Source organism: Hyla sarda, unplaced genomic scaffold (genome assembly GCF_029499605.1).
Source record: "Hyla sarda isolate aHylSar1 unplaced genomic scaffold, aHylSar1.hap1 scaffold_1134, whole genome shotgun sequence".
Taxonomy (NCBI): domain Eukaryota; kingdom Metazoa; phylum Chordata; class Amphibia; order Anura; family Hylidae; genus Hyla; species Hyla sarda.
Window position 1 is genome coordinate 13,500 of NW_026607755.1, and position 19,574 is coordinate 33,073.

At 46.4% G+C, this 19,574-nt stretch overlaps 9 non-coding genes across 9 annotated transcripts; all 9 read left to right on the forward strand.

The window, feature by feature from the left end:
* Positions 1-219: 219 nt before the first annotated feature.
* LOC130301722 (U2 spliceosomal RNA) lies at positions 220-410 on the forward strand. The gene has a single exon (XR_008852075.1). It is a non-coding gene; the product is annotated as a U2 spliceosomal RNA (small nuclear RNA).
* Positions 411-2,511: 2,101 nt separating this feature from the next.
* LOC130301723 (U2 spliceosomal RNA) lies at positions 2,512-2,702 on the forward strand. The gene has a single exon (XR_008852076.1). It is a non-coding gene; the product is annotated as a U2 spliceosomal RNA (small nuclear RNA).
* A 2,085-nt stretch (positions 2,703-4,787) lies between these two features.
* LOC130301724 (U2 spliceosomal RNA) lies at positions 4,788-4,978 on the forward strand. The gene has a single exon (XR_008852077.1). It is a non-coding gene; the product is annotated as a U2 spliceosomal RNA (small nuclear RNA).
* A 2,090-nt stretch (positions 4,979-7,068) lies between these two features.
* Positions 7,069-7,259, forward strand: LOC130301725 (U2 spliceosomal RNA). Its single transcript, XR_008852078.1, has one exon. It is a non-coding gene; the product is annotated as a U2 spliceosomal RNA (small nuclear RNA).
* Positions 7,260-9,354: 2,095 nt separating this feature from the next.
* LOC130301726 (U2 spliceosomal RNA) lies at positions 9,355-9,545 on the forward strand. Its single transcript, XR_008852079.1, has one exon. It is a non-coding gene; the product is annotated as a U2 spliceosomal RNA (small nuclear RNA).
* A 2,104-nt stretch (positions 9,546-11,649) lies between these two features.
* LOC130301727 (U2 spliceosomal RNA) lies at positions 11,650-11,840 on the forward strand. Its single transcript, XR_008852080.1, has one exon. It is a non-coding gene; the product is annotated as a U2 spliceosomal RNA (small nuclear RNA).
* Positions 11,841-13,937: 2,097 nt separating this feature from the next.
* On the forward strand, positions 13,938-14,128 carry LOC130301728 (U2 spliceosomal RNA). The gene has a single exon (XR_008852081.1). It is a non-coding gene; the product is annotated as a U2 spliceosomal RNA (small nuclear RNA).
* A 2,084-nt stretch (positions 14,129-16,212) lies between these two features.
* Positions 16,213-16,403, forward strand: LOC130301729 (U2 spliceosomal RNA). Its single transcript, XR_008852082.1, has one exon. It is a non-coding gene; the product is annotated as a U2 spliceosomal RNA (small nuclear RNA).
* A 2,093-nt stretch (positions 16,404-18,496) lies between these two features.
* LOC130301730 (U2 spliceosomal RNA) lies at positions 18,497-18,687 on the forward strand. The gene has a single exon (XR_008852083.1). It is a non-coding gene; the product is annotated as a U2 spliceosomal RNA (small nuclear RNA).
* Positions 18,688-19,574: the final 887 nt, after the last annotated feature.

The window sequence follows — 19,574 nt, forward strand, 5'->3', positions numbered from 1 at the left end:
GGTTATGGATTGCATTTAAAAAGGCCCCGTGGGAGTGCAATGGGCCCCTGTCTTGCTGCTTAGCAATAATGGTATGGGTTTAGGTTCTGCTGTGTGTACTGGTGGTTGACTGCCCCCCAGCCCAGAGTGTGCATGGAAAATTGTCTGGCAGCCTCCCTGACAGCAAGCAGTGATAGTGCCCATGAAGGGGACCTTGTTGGGCCCGCCCCTTTCACGGTTATCGCTTCTCGGCCTTTTGGCTAAGATCAAGTGTAGTATCTGTTCTTATCAGTTTAATATCTGATACGTCCCCTATCTGGGGACCATATATTAAATGGATTTTTGAGAACGGGGGCCGATTTCGAAGCTTGCTTCCGTCGCCCTATGCATTGACCCGATATGGCAGTATCTTCGGGTACAGTGCACCACCCCCTTACAGGGTTAAAAAGAAAGATTCCTACTTTCATTGCTACCTGCTTGCTGGCTAGCCAGCTAGCCAGCCCTGTGGGCCTTGCTGCTGCTGCAGCCAAAAAACAAAAGGTGGTGCTGCTGCTGCTTCTGCTGCTTCTGCTTCTGCTTGTGTCTGGCCCCTGTTGGAGCGTCCAGGCACAGGACTTCTGCTGCTGCTGACTAAATGGCCTCCTTAATTGGATCATTTGAGTAGCCAGCACACCTGTGCAGGTAGGGCATGACATGATAGGCAGCTGCCTTGATAGCGGGTGGGTGCTGAATGTTCCTAATTGACAAAATAAGATTAATGCTTATGAAGAAATATAAAATCTCATCCCTTCCCCAATATCGCGCCACACCCCTACCCCTTAATTCCCTGGTTGAACGTGATGGACATATGTCTTTTTTCGACCGTACTAACTATGTAACTATGTAACATAACATGGGGGGGGGGGGGGGGGGGGGGGGTCTCCTGGCTGTTCACACAGGTGTGTCATTGCTGTACATTGACCATGCATTGCTTCTGTGGTATTGCAAAGGCAAAGACAAATGCTTCCAGCCATCCATTGCACTAATGGATTGGTCATCAGCTGGCTGTCTATGTCCCGCATCAATATAGACCAAAGTACAGAGGGTTAGGCTATGCTATTGTGCACCTACCTGATGCATCAGAAGGTGCGAGGCCCTTGCTAAATTCTGTGCACAGACTTTGAGATCTATGCTTTAGACTGTATCTAAACCTGCTCCAACATGGACTGACATTCTGGCCTACTTTCAGCCGATGCGACTTGTCTGTCGCTGAACAGTCGCTTTTTATGTATTCAGCACCTATGTATAATGTTGTAAAAATGCTCTAGAAGCTAAAGTCGCAGAAATGTCACACATATTTGGCCTGCAACTTTCTGTGCGACAAATTCAGACAGGAAAAATCAGTATAAATCCTTAGAAAATTATCCCCCAGTGTCTCCATCTGCTGGCGGTATTGAATAAGCATTGCTGCACTGATGGGGTATGCATTAGACGAAAAAAAAGAAGAAAAAGAAGAATAATACGCCCAGAAAAGAGGCGAAAAGGAGAAAAACGTAAAAAAACGTGAAAAAAAAGTAAGAGGAAGAGAAGGGAAAAAAAGGTGGAAATGGGTTTAAAAGTGATTTCGGCGGAGAAATATATATATATATATATATATATATATATATATATATATATATATGCGCACACACACACATAGATATAAACGTATTCTCCGTTGAGATATTGCAGCCGCTGCTGTGTCCAGGCCCAGGAGCCTTAGCACTGTGCTGTGATGTCACTCAATACCACTGACATCACTAGGTGTAAACAACATCTCTCCTTTGCTGTGTATGTGACTATGGAGCTGTTTGGTGATGTCGTCTATTACGGCCTTCATAGAAGCAACAGGAGATTGTTGCATCCATCTTGAACCCTCAGAACTACAGTGCTATGATGTCACTCACTTCCACAGGCCTTGCAGAGTGTAAACAACAACAACCCAGCTTTGTTGTGTATGTAACCATAGGGATTTGTGATGTCACCTAGAACCTTCACAGCAGCGACAGCTTTATGAGGAGCATCAGCACTGCTCTGCCTGAGCAGAACCATCACCGCCATAGGTTGTCAAATAACCCGGATTTAACCCACACAGGTAAGTCCAATGGGGTGCAGGCATGTCCTCTATGCTTACAGCTTCCCGTGGGTGTTGGTTTGATACCGTTTGGGGACAGCCAAGGAGGCATCTGCAGGCAACAAAGGTAGGTGTGTGCTTGTGTGTGTGTTTCCTATGCAGATCCTAAGCCCAGTGTCACATGCAAGTAGGAGGAGTAAGAAGGGTTCCTGGCAAATCCGGGTTATGGATTGCATTTAAAAAGGCCCCGTGGGAGTGCAATGGGCCCCTGTCTTGCTGCTTAGCAATAATGGTATGGGTTTAGGTTCTGCTGTGTGTACTGGTGGTTGACTGCCCCCCAGCCCAGAGTGTGCATGGAAAATTTTCTGGCAGCCTCCCTGACAGCAAGCAGTGATAGTGCCCATGAAGGGGACCTTGTTGGGCCCGCCCCTTTCACGGTTATCGCTTCTCGGCCTTTTGGCTAAGATCAAGTGTAGTATCTGTTCTTATCAGTTTAATATCTGATACGTCCCCTATCTGGGGACCATATATTAAATGGATTTTTGAGAACGGGGGCCGATTTCGAAGCTTGCTTCCGTCGCCCTATGCATTGACCCGATATGGCAGTATCTTCGGGTACAGTGCACCACCCCCTTACAGGGTTAAAAAGAAAGATTCCTACTTTCATTGCTACCTGCTTGCTGGCTAGCCAGCTAGCCAGCCCTGTGGGCCTTGCTGCTGCTGCAGCCAAAAAACAAAAGGTGGTGCTGCTGCTGCTTCTGCTGCTTCTGCTTCTGCTTGTGTCTGGCCCCTGTTGGAGCGTCCAGGCACAGGACTTCTGCTGCTGCTGACTAAATGGCCTCCTTAATTGGATCATTTGAGTAGCCAGCACACCTGTGCAGGTAGGGCATGACATGATAGGCAGCTGCCTTGATAGCGGGTGGGTGCTGAATGTTCCTAATTGACAAAATAAGATTAATGCTTATGAAGAAATATAAAATCTCATCCCTTCCCCAATATCGCGCCACACCCCTACCCCTTAATTCCCTGGTTGAACGTGATGGACATATGTCTTTTTTCGACCGTACTAACTATGTAACTATGTAACATAACATGGGGGGGGGGGGTCTCCTGGCTGTTCACACAGGTGTGTCATTGCTGTACATTGACCATGCATTGCTTCTGTGGTATTGCAAAGGCAAAGACAAATGCTTCCAGCCATCCATTGCACTAATGGATTGGTCATCAGCTGGCTGTCTATGTCCCGCATCAATATAGACCAAAGTACAGAGGGTTAGGCTATGCTATTGTGCACCTACCTGATGCATCAGAAGGTGCGAGGCCCTTGCTAAATTCTGTGCACAGACTTTGAGATCTATGCTTTAGACTGTATCTAAACCTGCTCCAACATGGACTGACATTCTGGCCTACTTTCAGCCGATGCGACTTGTCTGTCGCTGAACAGTCGCTTTTTATGTATTCAGCACCTATGTATAATGTTGTAAAAATGCTCTAGAAGCTAAAGTCGCAGAAATGTCACACATATTTGGCCTGCAACTTTCTGTGCGACAAATTCAGACAGGAAAAATCAGTATAAATCCTTAGAAAATTATCCCCCAGTGTCTCCATCTGCTGGCGGTATTGAATAAGCATTGCTGCACTGATGGGGTATGCATTAGACGAAAAAAAAGAAGAAAAAGAAGAATAATACGCCCAGAAAAGAGGCGAAAAGGAGAAAAACGTAAAAAAACGTGAAAAAAAAGTAAGAGGAAGAGAAGGGAAAAAAAGGTGGAAATGGGTTTAAAAGTGATTTCGGCGGAGAAATATATATATATATATATATATATATATATATATATATATATGCGCACACACACACATAGATATAAACGTATTCTCCGTTGAGATATTGCAGCCGCTGCTGTGTCCAGGCCCAGGAGCCTTAGCACTGTGCTGTGATGTCACTCAATACCACTGACATCACTAGGTGTAAACAACATCTCTCCTTTGCTGTGTATGTGACTATGGAGCTGTTTGGTGATGTCGTCTATTACGGCCTTCATAGAAGCAACAGGAGATTGTTGCATCCATCTTGAACCCTCAGAACTACAGTGCTATGATGTCACTCACTTCCACAGGCCTTGCAGAGTGTAAACAACAACAACCCAGCTTTGTTGTGTATGTAACCAAAGGGATTTGTGATGTCACCTAGAACCTTCACAGCAGCGACAGCTTTATGAGGAGCATCAGCACTGCTCTGCCTGAGCAGAACCATCACCGCCATAGGTTGTCAAATAACCCGGATTTAACCCACACAGGTAAGTCCAATGGGGTGCAGGCATGTCCTCTATGCTTACAGCTTCCCGTGGGTGTTGGTTTGATACCGTTTGGGGACAGCCAAGGAGGCATCTGCAGGCAACAAAGGTAGGTGTGTGCTTGTGTGTGTGTTTCCTATGCAGATCCTAAGCCCAGTGTCACATGCAAGTAGGAGGAGTAAGAAGGGTTCCTGGCAAATCCGGGTTATGGATTGCATTTAAAAAGGCCCCGTGGGAGTGCAATGGGCCCCTGTCTTGCTGCTTAGCAATAATGGTATGGGTTTAGGTTCTGCTGTGTGTACTGGTGGTTGACTGCCCCCCAGCCCAGAGTGTGCATGGAAAATTGTCCGGCAGCCTCCCTGACAGCAAGCAGTGATAGTGCCCATGAAGGGGACCTTGTTGGGCCCGCCCCTTTCACGGTTATCGCTTCTCGGCCTTTTGGCTAAGATCAAGTGTAGTATCTGTTCTTATCAGTTTAATATCTGATACGTCCCCTATCTGGGGACCATATATTAAATGGATTTTTGAGAACGGGGGCCGATTTCGAAGCTTGCTTCCGTCGCCCTATGCATTGACCCGATATGGCAGTATCTTCGGGTACAGTGCACCACCCCCTTACAGGGTTAAAAAGAAAGATTCCTACTTTCATTGCTACCTGCTTGCTGGCTAGCCAGCTAGCCAGCCCTGTGGGCCTTGCTGCTGCTGCAGCCAAAAAACAAAAGGTGGTGCTGCTGCTGCTTCTGCTGCTTCTGCTTCTGCTTGTGTCTGGCCCCTGTTGGAGCGTCCAGGCACAGGACTTCTGCTGCTGCTGACTAAATGGCCTCCTTAATTGGATCATTTGAGTAGCCAGCACACCTGTGCAGGTAGGGCATGACATGATAGGCAGCTGCCTTGATAGCGGGTGGGTGCTGAATGTTCCTAATTGACAAAATAAGATTAATGCTTATGAAGAAATATAAAATCTCATCCCTTCCCCAATATCGCGCCACACCCCTACCCCTTAATTCCCTGGTTGAACGTGATGGACATATGTCTTTTTTCGACCGTACTAACTATGTAACTATGTAACATAACATGGGGGGGGGGGGGGGGGGTCTCCTGGCTGTTCACACAGGTGTGTCATTGCTGTACATTGACCATGCATTGCTTCTGTGGTATTGCAAAGGCAAAGACAAATGCTTCCAGCCATCCATTGCACTAATGGATTGGTCATCAGCTGGCTGTCTATGTCCCGCATCAATATAGACCAAAGTACAGAGGGTTAGGCTATGCTATTGTGCACCTACCTGATGCATCAGAAGGTGCGAGGCCCTTGCTAAATTCTGTGCACAGACTTTGAGATCTATGCTTTAGACTGTATCTAAACCTGCTCCAACATGGACTGACATTCTGGCCTACTTTCAGCCGATGCGACTTGTCTGTCGCTGAACAGTCGCTTTTTATGTATTCAGCACCTATGTATAATGTTGTAAAAATGCTCTAGAAGCTAAAGTCGCAGAAATGTCACACATATTTGGCCTGCAACTTTCTGTGCGACAAATTCAGACAGGAAAAATCAGTATAAATCCTTAGAAAATTATCCCCCAGTGTCTCCATCTGCTGGCGGTATTGAATAAGCATTGCTGCACTGATGGGGTATGCATTAGACGAAAAAAAAGAAGAAAAAGAAGAATAATACGCCCAGAAAAGAGGCGAAAAGGAGAAAAATGTAAAAAAAGTGAAAAAAAAGTAAGAGGAAGAGAAGGGAAAAAAAGGTGGAAATGGGTTTAAAAGTGGTTTCGGCGGAGAAATATATATATATATATATATATATATATATATATATATATATGCGCACACACACACATAGATATAAACGTATTCTCCGTTGAGATATTGCAGCCGCTGCTGTGTCCAGGCCCAGGAGCCTTAGCACTGTGCTGTGATGTCACTCAATACCACTGACATCACTAGGTGTAAACAACATCTCTCCTTTGCTGTGTATGTGACTATGGAGCTGTTTGGTGATGTCGTCTATTACGGCCTTCATAGAAGCAACAGGAGATTGTTGCATCCATCTTGAACCCTCAGAACTACAGTGCTATGATGTCACTCACTTCCACAGGCCTTGCAGAGTGTAAACAACAACAACCCAGCTTTGTTGTGTATGTAACCAAAGGGATTTGTGATGTCACCTAGAACCTTCACAGCAGCGACAGCTTTATGAGGAGCATCAGCACTGCTCTGCCTGAGCAGAACCATCACCGCCATAGGTTGTCAAATAACCCGGATTTAACCCACACAGGTAAGTCCAATGGGGTGCAGGCATGTCCTCTATGCTTACAGCTTCCCGTGGGTGTTGGTTTGATACCGTTTGGGGACAGCCAAGGAGGCATCTGCAGGCAACAAAGGTAGGTGTGTGCTTGTGTGTGTGTTTCCTATGCAGATCCTAAGCCCAGTGTCACATGCAAGTAGGAGGAGTAAGAAGGGTTCCTGGCAAATCCGGGTTATGGATTGCATTTAAAAAGGCCCCGTGGGAGTGCAATGGGCCCCTGTCTTGCTGCTTAGCAATAATGGTATGGGTTTAGGTTCTGCTGTGTGTACTGGTGGTTGACTGCCCCCCAGCCCAGAGTGTGCATGGAAAATTGTCTGGCAGCCTCCCTGACAGCAAGCAGTGATAGTGCCCATGAAGGGGACCTTGTTGGGCCCGCCCCTTTCACGGTTATCGCTTCTCGGCCTTTTGGCTAAGATCAAGTGTAGTATCTGTTCTTATCAGTTTAATATCTGATACGTCCCCTATCTGGGGACCATATATTAAATGGATTTTTGAGAACGGGGGCCGATTTCGAAGCTTGCTTCCGTCGCCCTATGCATTGACCCGATATGGCAGTATCTTCGGGTACAGTGCACCACCCCCTTACAGGGTTAAAAAGAAAGATTCCTACTTTCATTGCTACCTGCTTGCTGGCTAGCCAGCTAGCCAGCCCTGTGGGCCTTGCTGCTGCTGCAGCCAAAAAACAAAAGGTGGTGCTGCTGCTGCTTCTGCTGCTTCTGCTTCTGCTTGTGTCTGGCCCCTGTTGGAGCGTCCAGGCACAGGACTTCTGCTGCTGCTGACTAAATGGCCTCCTTAATTGGATCATTTGAGTAGCCAGCACACCTGTGCAGGTAGGGCATGACATGATAGGCAGCTGCCTTGATAGCGGGTGGGTGCTGAATGTTCCTAATTGACAAAATAAGATTAATGCTTATGAAGAAATATAAAATCTCATCCCTTCCCCAATATCGCGCCACACCCCTACCCCTTAATTCCCTGGTTGAACGTGATGGACATATGTCTTTTTTCGACCGTACTAACTATGTAACTATGTAACATAACATGGGGGGGGGGGGGGGGGGTCTCCTGGCTGTTCACACAGGTGTGTCATTGCTGTACATTGACCATGCATTGCTTCTGTGGTATTGCAAAGGCAAAGACAAATGCTTCCAGCCATCCATTGCACTAATGGATTGGTCATCAGCTGGCTGTCTATGTCCCGCATCAATATAGACCAAAGTACAGAGGGTTAGGCTATGCTATTGTGCACCTACCTGATGCATCAGAAGGTGCGAGGCCCTTGCTAAATTCTGTGCACAGACTTTGAGATCTATGCTTTAGACTGTATCTAAACCTGCTCCAACATGGACTGACATTCTGGCCTACTTTCAGCCGATGCGACTTGTCTGTCGCTGAACAGTCGCTTTTTATGTATTCAGCACCTATGTATAATGTTGTAAAAATGCTCTAGAAGCTAAAGTCGCAGAAATGTCACACATATTTGGCCTGCAACTTTCTGTGCGACAAATTCAGACAGGAAAAATCAGTATAAATCCTTAGAAAATTATCCCCCAGTGTCTCCATCTGCTGGCGGTATTGAATAAGCATTGCTGCACTGATGGGGTATGCATTAGACGAAAAAAAAGAAGAAAAAGAAGAATAATACGCCCAGAAAAGAGGCGAAAAGGAGAAAAACGTAAAAAAACGTGAAAAAAAAGTAAGAGGAAGAGAAGGGAAAAAAAGGTGGAAATGGGTTTAAAAGTGATTTCGGCGGAGAAATATATATATATATATATATATATATATATATATATATATATATATGCGCACACACACACATAGATATAAACGTATTCTCCGTTGAGATATTGCAGCCGCTGCTGTGTCCAGGCCCAGGAGCCTTAGCACTGTGCTGTGATGTCACTCAATACCACTGACATCACTAGGTGTAAACAACATCTCTCCTTTGCTGTGTATGTGACTATGGAGCTGTTTGGTGATGTCGTCTATTACGGCCTTCATAGAAGCAACAGGAGATTGTTGCATCCATCTTGAACCCTCAGAACTACAGTGCTATGATGTCACTCACTTCCACAGGCCTTGCAGAGTGTAAACAACAACAACCCAGCTTTGTTGTGTATGTAACCAAAGGGATTTGTGATGTCACCTAGAACCTTCACAGCAGCGACAGCTTTATGAGGAGCATCAGCACTGCTCTGCCTGAGCAGAACCATCACCGCCATAGGTTGTCAAATAACCCGGATTTAACCCACACAGGTAAGTCCAATGGGGTGCAGGCATGTCCTCTATGCTTACAGCTTCCCGTGGGTGTTGGTTTGATACCGTTTGGGGACAGCCAAGGAGGCATCTGCAGGCAACAAAGGTAGGTGTGTGCTTGTGTGTGTGTTTCCTATGCAGATCCTAAGCCCAGTGTCACATGCAAGTAGGAGGAGTAAGAAGGGTTCCTGGCAAATCCGGGTTATGGATTGCATTTAAAAAGGCCCCGTGGGAGTGCAATGGGCCCCTGTCTTGCTGCTTAGCAATAATGGTATGGGTTTAGGTTCTGCTGTGTGTACTGGTGGTTGACTGCCCCCCAGCCCAGAGTGTGCATGGAAAATTGTCTGGCAGCCTCCCTGACAGCAAGCAGTGATAGTGCCCATGAAGGGGACCTTGTTGGGCCCGCCCCTTTCACGGTTATCGCTTCTCGGCCTTTTGGCTAAGATCAAGTGTAGTATCTGTTCTTATCAGTTTAATATCTGATACGTCCCCTATCTGGGGACCATATATTAAATGGATTTTTGAGAACGGGGGCCGATTTCGAAGCTTGCTTCCGTCGCCCTATGCATTGACCCGATATGGCAGTATCTTCGGGTACAGTGCACCACCCCCTTACAGGGTTAAAAAGAAAGATTCCTACTTTCATTGCTACCTGCTTGCTGGCTAGCCAGCTAGCCAGCCCTGTGGGCCTTGCTGCTGCTGCAGCCAAAAAACAAAAGGTGGTGCTGCTGCTGCTTCTGCTGCTTCTGCTTCTGCTTGTGTCTGGCCCCTGTTGGAGCGTCCAGGCACAGGACTTCTGCTGCTGCTGACTAAATGGCCTCCTTAATTGGATCATTTGAGTAGCCAGCACACCTGTGCAGGTAGGGCATGACATGATAGGCAGCTGCCTTGATAGCGGGTGGGTGCTGAATGTTCCTAATTGACAAAATAAGATTAATGCTTATGAAGAAATATAAAATCTCATCCCTTCCCCAATATCGCGCCACACCCCTACCCCTTAATTCCCTGGTTGAACGTGATGGACATATGTCTTTTTTCGACCGTACTAACTATGTAACTATGTAACATAACATGGGGGGGGGGGGGGGGGGGTCTCCTGGCTGTTCACACAGGTGTGTCATTGCTGTACATTGACCATGCATTGCTTCTGTGGTATTGCAAAGGCAAAGACAAATGCTTCCAGCCATCCATTGCACTAATGGATTGGTCATCAGCTGGCTGTCTATGTCCCGCATCAATATAGACCAAAGTACAGAGGGTTAGGCTATGCTATTGTGCACCTACCTGATGCATCAGAAGGTGCGAGGCCCTTGCTAAATTCTGTGCACAGACTTTGAGATCTATGCTTTAGACTGTATCTAAACCTGCTCCAACATGGACTGACATTCTGGCCTACTTTCAGCCGATGCGACTTGTCTGTCGCTGAACAGTCGCTTTTTATGTATTCAGCACCTATGTATAATGTTGTAAAAATGCTCTAGAAGCTAAAGTCGCAGAAATGTCACACATATTTGGCCTGCAACTTTCTGTGCGACAAATTCAGACAGGAAAAATCAGTATAAATCCTTAGAAAATTATCCCCCAGTGTCTCCATCTGCTGGCGGTATTGAATAAGCATTGCTGCACTGATGGGGTATGCATTAGACGAAAAAAAAGAAGAAAAAGAAGAATAATACGCCCAGAAAAGAGGCGAAAAGGAGAAAAACGTAAAAAAACGTGAAAAAAAAGTAAGAGGAAGAGAAGGGAAAAAAAGGTGGAAATGGGTTTAAAAGTGATTTCGGCGGAGAAATATATATATATATATATATATATATATATATATATATATATATATATATATATGCGCACACACACACATAGATATAAACGTATTCTCCGTTGAGATATTGCAGCCGCTGCTGTGTCCAGGCCCAGGAGCCTTAGCACTGTGCTGTGATGTCACTCAATACCACTGACATCACTAGGTGTAAACAACATCTCTCCTTTGCTGTGTATGTGACTATGGAGCTGTTTGGTGATGTCGTCTATTACGGCCTTCATAGAAGCAACAGGAGATTGTTGCATCCATCTTGAACCCTCAGAACTACAGTGCTATGATGTCACTCACTTCCACAGGCCTTGCAGAGTGTAAACAACAACAACCCAGCTTTGTTGTGTATGTAACCAAAGGGATTTGTGATGTCACCTAGAACCATCACAGCAGCGACAGCTTTATGAGGAGCATCAGCACTGCTCTGCCTGAGCAGAACCATCACCGCCATAGGTTGTCAAATAACCCGGATTTAACCCACACAGGTAAGTCCAATGGGGTGCAGGCATGTCCTCTATGCTTACAGCTTCCCGTGGGTGTTGGTTTGATACCGTTTGGGGACAGCCAAGGAGGCATCTGCAGGCAACAAAGGTAGGTGTGTGCTTGTGTGTGTGTTTCCTATGCAGATCCTAAGCCCAGTGTCACATGCAAGTAGGAGGAGTAAGAAGGGTTCCTGGCAAATCCGGGTTATGGATTGCATTTAAAAAGGCCCCGTGGGAGTGCAATGGGCCCCTGTCTTGCTGCTTAGCAATAATGGTATGGGTTTAGGTTCTGCTGTGTGTACTGGTGGTTGACTGCCCCCCAGCCCAGAGTGTGCATGGAAAATTGTCTGGCAGCCTCCCTGACAGCAAGCAGTGATAGTGCCCATGAAGGGGACCTTGTTGGGCCCGCCCCTTTCACGGTTATCGCTTCTCGGCCTTTTGGCTAAGATCAAGTGTAGTATCTGTTCTTATCAGTTTAATATCTGATACGTCCCCTATCTGGGGACCATATATTAAATGGATTTTTGAGAACGGGGGCCGATTTCGAAGCTTGCTTCCGTCGCCCTATGCATTGACCCGATATGGCAGTATCTTCGGGTACAGTGCACCACCCCCTTACAGGGTTAAAAAGAAAGATTCCTACTTTCATTGCTACCTGCTTGCTGGCTAGCCAGCTAGCCAGCCCTGTGGGCCTTGCTGCTGCTGCAGCCAAAAAACAAAAGGTGGTGCTGCTGCTGCTTCTGCTGCTTCTGCTTCTGCTTGTGTCTGGCCCCTGTTGGAGCATCCAGGCACAGGACTTCTGCTGCTGCTGACTAAATGGCCTCCTTAATTGGATCATTTGAGTAGCCAGCACACCTGTGCAGGTAGGGCATGACATGATAGGCAGCTGCCTTGATAGCGGGTGGGTGCTGAATGTTCCTAATTGACAAAATAAGATTAATGCTTATGAAGAAATATAAAATCTCATCCCTTCCCCAATATCGCGCCACACCCCTACCCCTTAATTCCCTGGTTGAACGTGATGGACATATGTCTTTTTTCGACCGTACTAACTATGTAACTATGTAACATAACATGGGGGGGGGGGGGGGGGGTCTCCTGGCTGTTCACACAGGTGTGTCATTGCTGTACATTGACCATGCATTGCTTCTGTGGTATTGCAAAGGCAAAGACAAATGCTTCCAGCCATCCATTGCACTAATGGATTGGTCATCAGCTGGCTGTCTATGTCCCGCATCAATATAGACCAAAGTACAGAGGGTTAGGCTATGCTATTGTGCACCTACCTGATGCATCAGAAGGTGCGAGGCCCTTGCTAAATTCTGTGCACAGACTTTGAGATCTATGCTTTAGACTGTATCTAAACCTGCTCCAACATGGACTGACATTCTGGCCTACTTTCAGCCGATGCGACTTGTCTGTCGCTGAACAGTCGCTTTTTATGTATTCAGCACCTATGTATAATGTTGTAAAAATGCTCTAGAAGCTAAAGTCGCAGAAATGTCACACATATTTGGCCTGCAACTTTCTGTGCGACAAATTCAGACAGGAAAAATCAGTATAAATCCTTAGAAAATTATCCCCCAGTGTCTCCATCTGCTGGCGGTATTGAATAAGCATTGCTGCACTGATGGGGTATGCATTAGACGAAAAAAAAGAAGAAAAAGAAGAATAATACGCCCAGAAAAGAGGCGAAAAGGAGAAAAACGTAAAAAAACGTGAAAAAAAAGTAAGAGGAAGAGAAGGGAAAAAAAGGTGGAAATGGGTTTAAAAGTGATTTCGGCGGAGAAATATATATATATATATATATATATATATATATATATATATATATATATGCGCACACACACACATAGATATAAACGTATTCTCCGTTGAGATATTGCAGCCGCTGCTGTGTCCAGGCCCAGGAGCCTTAGCACTGTGCTGTGATGTCACTCAATACCACTGACATCACTAGGTGTAAACAACATCTCTCCTTTGCTGTGTATGTGACTATGGAGCTGTTTGGTGATGTCGTCTATTATGGCCTTCATAGAAGCAACAGGAGATTGTTGCATCCATCTTGAACCCTCAGAACTACAGTGCTATGATGTCACTCACTTCCACAGGCCTTGCAGAGTGTAAACAACAACAACCCAGCTTTGTTGTGTATGTAACCAAAGGGATTTGTGATGTCACCTAGAACCTTCACAGCAGCGACAGCTTTATGAGGAGCATCAGCACTGCTCTGCCTGAGCAGAACCATCACCGCCATAGGTTGTCAAATAACCCGGATTTAACCCACACAGGTAAGTCCAATGGGGTGCAGGCATGTCCTCTATGCTTACAGCTTCCCGTGGGTGTTGGTTTGATACCGTTTGGGGACAGCCAAGGAGGCATCTGCAGGCAACAAAGGTAGGTGTGTGCTTGTGTGTGTGTTTCCTATGCAGATCCTAAGCCCAGTGTCACATGCAAGTAGGAGGAGTAAGAAGGGTTCCTGGCAAATCCGGGTTATGGATTGCATTTAAAAAGGCCCCGTGGGAGTGCAATGGGCCCCTGTCTTGCTGCTTAGCAATAATGGTATGGGTTTAGGTTCTGCTGTGTGTACTGGTGGTTGACTGCCCCCCAGCCCAGAGTGTGCATGGAAAATTGTCTGGCAGCCTCCCTGACAGCAAGCAGTGATAGTGCCCATGAAGGGGACCTTGTTGGGCCCGCCCCTTTCACGGTTATCGCTTCTCGGCCTTTTGGCTAAGATCAAGTGTAGTATCTGTTCTTATCAGTTTAATATCTGATACGTCCCCTATCTGGGGACCATATATTAAATGGATTTTTGAGAACGGGGGCCGATTTCGAAGCTTGCTTCCGTCGCCCTATGCATTGACCCGATATGGCAGTATCTTCGGGTACAGTGCACCACCCCCTTACAGGGTTAAAAAGAAAGATTCCTACTTTCATTGCTACCTGCTTGCTGGCTAGCCAGCTAGCCAGCCCTGTGGGCCTTGCTGCTGCTGCAGCCAAAAAACAAAAGGTGGTGCTGCTGCTGCTTCTGCTGCTTCTGCTTCTGCGCTTGTGTCTGGCCCCTGTTGGAGCGTCCAGGCACAGGACTTCTGCTGCTGCTGACTAAATGGCCTCCTTAATTGGATCATTTGAGTAGCCAGCACACCTGTGCAGGTAGGGCATGACATGATAGGCAGCTGCCTTGATAGCGGGTGGGTGCTGAATGTTCCTAATTGACAAAATAAGATTAATGCTTATGAAGAAATATAAAATCTCATCCCTTCCCCAATATCGCGCCACACCCCTACCCCTTAATTCCCTGGTTGAACGTGATGGACATATGTCTTTTTTCGACCGTACTAACTATGTAACTATGTAACATAACATGGGGGGGGGGGGGGGGGGGTCTCCTGGCTGTTCACACAGGTGTGTCATTGCTGTACATTGACCATGCATTGCTTCTGTGGTATTGCAAAGGCAAAGACAAATGCTTCCAGCCATCCATTGCACTAATGGATTGGTCATCAGCTGGCTGTCTATGTCCCGCATCAATATAGACCAAAGTACAGAGGGTTAGGCTATGCTATTGTGCACCTACCTGATGCATCAGAAGGTGCGAGGCCCTTGCTAAATTCTGTGCACAGACTTTGAGATCTATGCTTTAGACTGTATCTAAACCTGCTCCAACATGGACTGACATTCTGGCCTACTTTCAGCCGATGCGACTTGTCTGTCGCTGAACAGTCGCTTTTTATGTATTCAGCACCTATGTATAATGTTGTAAAAATGCTCTAGAAGCTAAAGTCGCAGAAATGTCACACATATTTGGCCTGCAACTTTCTGTGCGACAAATTCAGACAGGAAAAATCAGTATAAATCCTTAGAAAATTATCCCCCAGTGTCTCCATCTGCTGGCGGTATTGAATAAGCATTGCTGCACTGATGGGGTATGCATTAGACGAAAAAAAAGAAGAAAAAGAAGAATAATACGCCCAGAAAAGAGGCGAAAAGGAGAAAAACGTAAAAAAACGTGAAAAAAAAGTAAGAGGAAGAGAAGGGAAAAAAAGGTGGAAATGGGTTTAAAAGTGATTTCGGCGGAGAAATATATATATATATATATATATATATATATATGCGCACACACACACATAGATATAAACGTATTCTCCGTTGAGATATTGCAGCCGCTGCTGTGTCCAGGCCCAGGAGCCTTAGCACTGTGCTGTGATGTCACTCAATACCACTGACATCACTAGGTGTAAACAACATCTCTCCTTTGCTGTGTATGTGACTATGGAGCTGTTTGGTGATGTCGTCTATTACGGCCTTCATAGAAGCAACAGGAGATTGTTGCATCCATCTTGAACCCTCAGAACTACAGTGCTATGATGTCACTCACTTCCACAGGCCTTGCAGAGTGTAAACAACAACAACCCAGCTTTGTTGTGTATGTAACCAAAGGGATTTGTGATGTCACCTAGAACCTTCACAGCAGCGACAGCTTTATGAGGAGCATCAGCACTGCTCTGCCTGAGCAGAACCATCACCGCCATAGGTTGTCAAATAACCCGGATTTAACCCACACAGGTAAGTCCAATGGGGTGCAGGCATGTCCTCTATGCTTACAGCTTCCCGTGGGTGTTGGTTTGATACCGTTTGGGGACAGCCAAGGAGGCATCTGCAGGCAACAAAGGTAGGTGTGTGCTTGTGTGTGTGTTTCCTATGCAGATCCTAAGCCCAGTGTCACATGCAAGTAGGAGGAGTAAGAAGGGTTCCTGGCAAATCCGGGTTATGGATTGCATTTAAAAAGGCCCCGTGGGAGTGCAATGGGCCCCTGTCTTGCTGCTTAGCAATAATGGTATGGGTTTAGGTTCTGCTGTGTGTACTGGTGGTTGACTGCCCCCCAGCCCAGAGTGTGCATGGAAAATTGTCTGGCAGCCTCCCTGACAGCAAGCAGTGATAGTGCCCATGAAGGGGACCTTGTTGGGCCCGCCCCTTTCACGGTTATCGCTTCTCGGCCTTTTGGCTAAGATCAAGTGTAGTATCTGTTCTTATCAGTTTAATATCTGATACGTCCCCTATCTGGGGACCATATATTAAATGGATTTTTGAGAACGGGGGCCGATTTCGAAGCTTGCTTCCGTCGCCCTATGCATTGACCCGATATGGCAGTATCTTCGGGTACAGTGCACCACCCCCTTACAGGGTTAAAAAGAAAGATTCCTACTTTCATTGCTACCTGCTTGCTGGCTAGCCAGCTAGCCAGCCCTGTGGGCCTTGCTGCTGCTGCAGCCAAAAAACAAAAGGTGGTGCTGCTGCTGCTTCTGCTGCTTCTGCTTCTGCTTGTGTCTGGCCCCTGTTGGAGCGTCCAGGCACAGGACTTCTGCTGCTGCTGACTAAATGGCCTCCTTAATTGGATCATTTGAGTAGCCAGCACACCTGTGCAGGTAGGGCATGACATGATAGGCAGCTGCCTTGATAGCGGGTGGGTGCTGAATGTTCCTAATTGACAAAATAAGATTAATGCTTATGAAGAAATATAAAATCTCATCCCTTCCCCAATATCGCGCCACACCCCTACCCCTTAATTCCCTGGTTGAACGTGATGGACATATGTCTTTTTTCGACCGTACTAACTATGTAACTATGTAACATAACATGGGGGGGGGGGGGGGGGGTCTCCTGGCTGTTCACACAGGTGTGTCATTGCTGTACATTGACCATGCATTGCTTCTGTGGTATTGCAAAGGCAAAGACAAATGCTTCCAGCCATCCATTGCACTAATGGATTGGTCATCAGCTGGCTGTCTATGTCCCGCATCAATATAGACCAAAGTACAGAGGGTTAGGCTATGCTATTGTGCACCTACCTGATGCATCAGAAGGTGCGAGGCCCTTGCTAAATTCTGTGCACAGACTTTGAGATCTATGCTTTAGACTGTATCTAAACCTGCTCCAACATGGACTGACATTCTGGCCTACTTTCAGCCGATGCGACTTGTCTGTCGCTGAACAGTCGCTTTTTATGTATTCAGCACCTATGTATAATGTTGTAAAAATGCTCTAGAAGCTAAAGTCGCAGAAATGTCACACATATTTGGCCTGCAACTTTCTGTGCGACAAATTCAGACAGGAAAAATCAGTATAAATCCTTAGAAAATTATCCCCCAGTGTCTCCATCTGCTGGCGGTATTGAATAAGCATTGCTGCACTGATGGGGTATGCATTAGACGAAAAAAAAGAAGAAAAAGAAGAATAATACGCCCAGAAAAGAGGCGAAAAGGAGAAAAACGTAAAAAAACGTGAAAAAAAAGTAAGAGGAAGAGAAGGGAAAAAAAGGTGGAAATGGGTTTAAAAGTGATTTCGGCGGAGAAATATATATATATATATATATATATATATATATATATATATATATGCGCACACACACACATAGATATAAACGTATTCTCCGTTGAGATATTGCAGCCGCTGCTGTGTCCAGGCCCAGGAGCCTTAGCACTGTGCTGTGATGTCACTCAATACCACTGACATCACTAGGTGTAAACAACATCTCTCCTTTGCTGTGTATGTGACTATGGAGCTGTTTGGTGATGTCGTCTATTACGGCCTTCATAGAAGCAACAGGAGATTGTTGCATCCATCTTGAACCCTCAGAACTACAGTGCTATGATGTCACTCACTTCCACAGGCCTTGCAGAGTGTAAACAACAACAACCCAGCTTTGTTGTGTATGTAACCAAAGGGATTTGTGATGTCACCTAGAACCTTCACAGCAGCGACAGCTTTATGAGGAGCATCAGCACTGCTCTGCCTGAGCAGAACCATCACCGCCATAGGTTGTCAAATAACCCGGATTTAACCCACACAGGTAAGTCCAATGGGGTGCAGGCATGTCCTCTATGCTTACAGCTTCCCGTGGGTGTTGGTTTGATACCGTTTGGGGACAGCCAAGGAGGCATCTGCAGGCAACAAAGGTAGGTGTGTGCTTGTGTGTGTGTTTCCTATGCAGATCCTAAGCCCAGTGTCACATGCAAGTAGGAGGAGTAAGAAGGGTTCCTGGCAAATCCGGGTTATGGATTGCATTTAAAAAGGCCCCGTGGGAGTGCAATGGGCCCCTGTCTTGCTGCTTAGCAATAATGGTATGGGTTTAGGTTCTGCTGTGTGTACTGGTGGTTGACTGCCCCCCAGCCCAGAGTGTGCATGGAAAATTGTCTGGCAGCCTCCCTGACAGCAAGCAGTGATAGTGCCCATGAAGGGGACCTTGTTGGGCCCGCCCCTTTCACGGTTATCGCTTCTCGGCCTTTTGGCTAAGATCAAGTGTAGTATCTGTTCTTATCAGTTTAATATCTGATACGTCCCCTATCTGGGGACCATATATTAAATGGATTTTTGAGAACGGGGGCCGATTTCGAAGCTTGCTTCCGTCGCCCTATGCATTGACCCGATATGGCAGTATCTTCGGGTACAGTGCACCACCCCCTTACAGGGTTAAAAAGAAAGATTCCTACTTTCATTGCTACCTGCTTGCTGGCTAGCCAGCTAGCCAGCCCTGTGGGCCTTGCTGCTGCTGCAGCCAAAAAACAAAAGGTGGTGCTGCTGCTGCTTCTGCTGCTTCTGCTTCTGCTTGTGTCTGGCCCCTGTTGGAGCGTCCAGGCACAGGACTTCTGCTGCTGCTGACTAAATGGCCTCCTTAATTGGATCATTTGAGTAGCCAGCACACCTGTGCAGGTAGGGCATGACATGATAGGCAGCTGCCTTGATAGCGGGTGGGTGCTGAATGTTCCTAATTGACAAAATAAGATTAATCCTTATGAAGAAATATAAAATCTCATCCCTTCCCCAATATCGCGCCACACCCCTACCCCTTAATTCCCTGGTTGAACGTGATGGACATATGTCTTTTTTCAACCGTACTAACTATGTAACTATGTAACATAACATGGGGGGGGGGGGGGGGGGGTCTCCTGGCTGTTCACACAGGTGTGTCATTGCTGTACATTGACCATGCATTGCTTCTGTGGTATTGCAAAGGCAAAGACAAATGCTTCCAGCCATCCATTGCACTAATGGATTGGTCATCAGCTGGCTGTCTATGTCCCGCATCAATATAGACCAAAGTACAGAGGGTTAGGCTATGCTATTGTGCACCTACCTGATGCATCAGAAGGTGCGAGGCCCTTGCTAAATTCTGTGCACAGACTTTGAGATCTATGCTTTAGACTGTATCTAAACCTGCTCCAACATGGACTGACATTCTGGCCTACTTTCAGCCGATGCGACTTGTCTGTCGCTGAACAGTCGCTTTTTATGTATTCAGCACCTATGTATAATGTTGTAAAAATGCTCTAGAAGCTAAAGTCGCAGA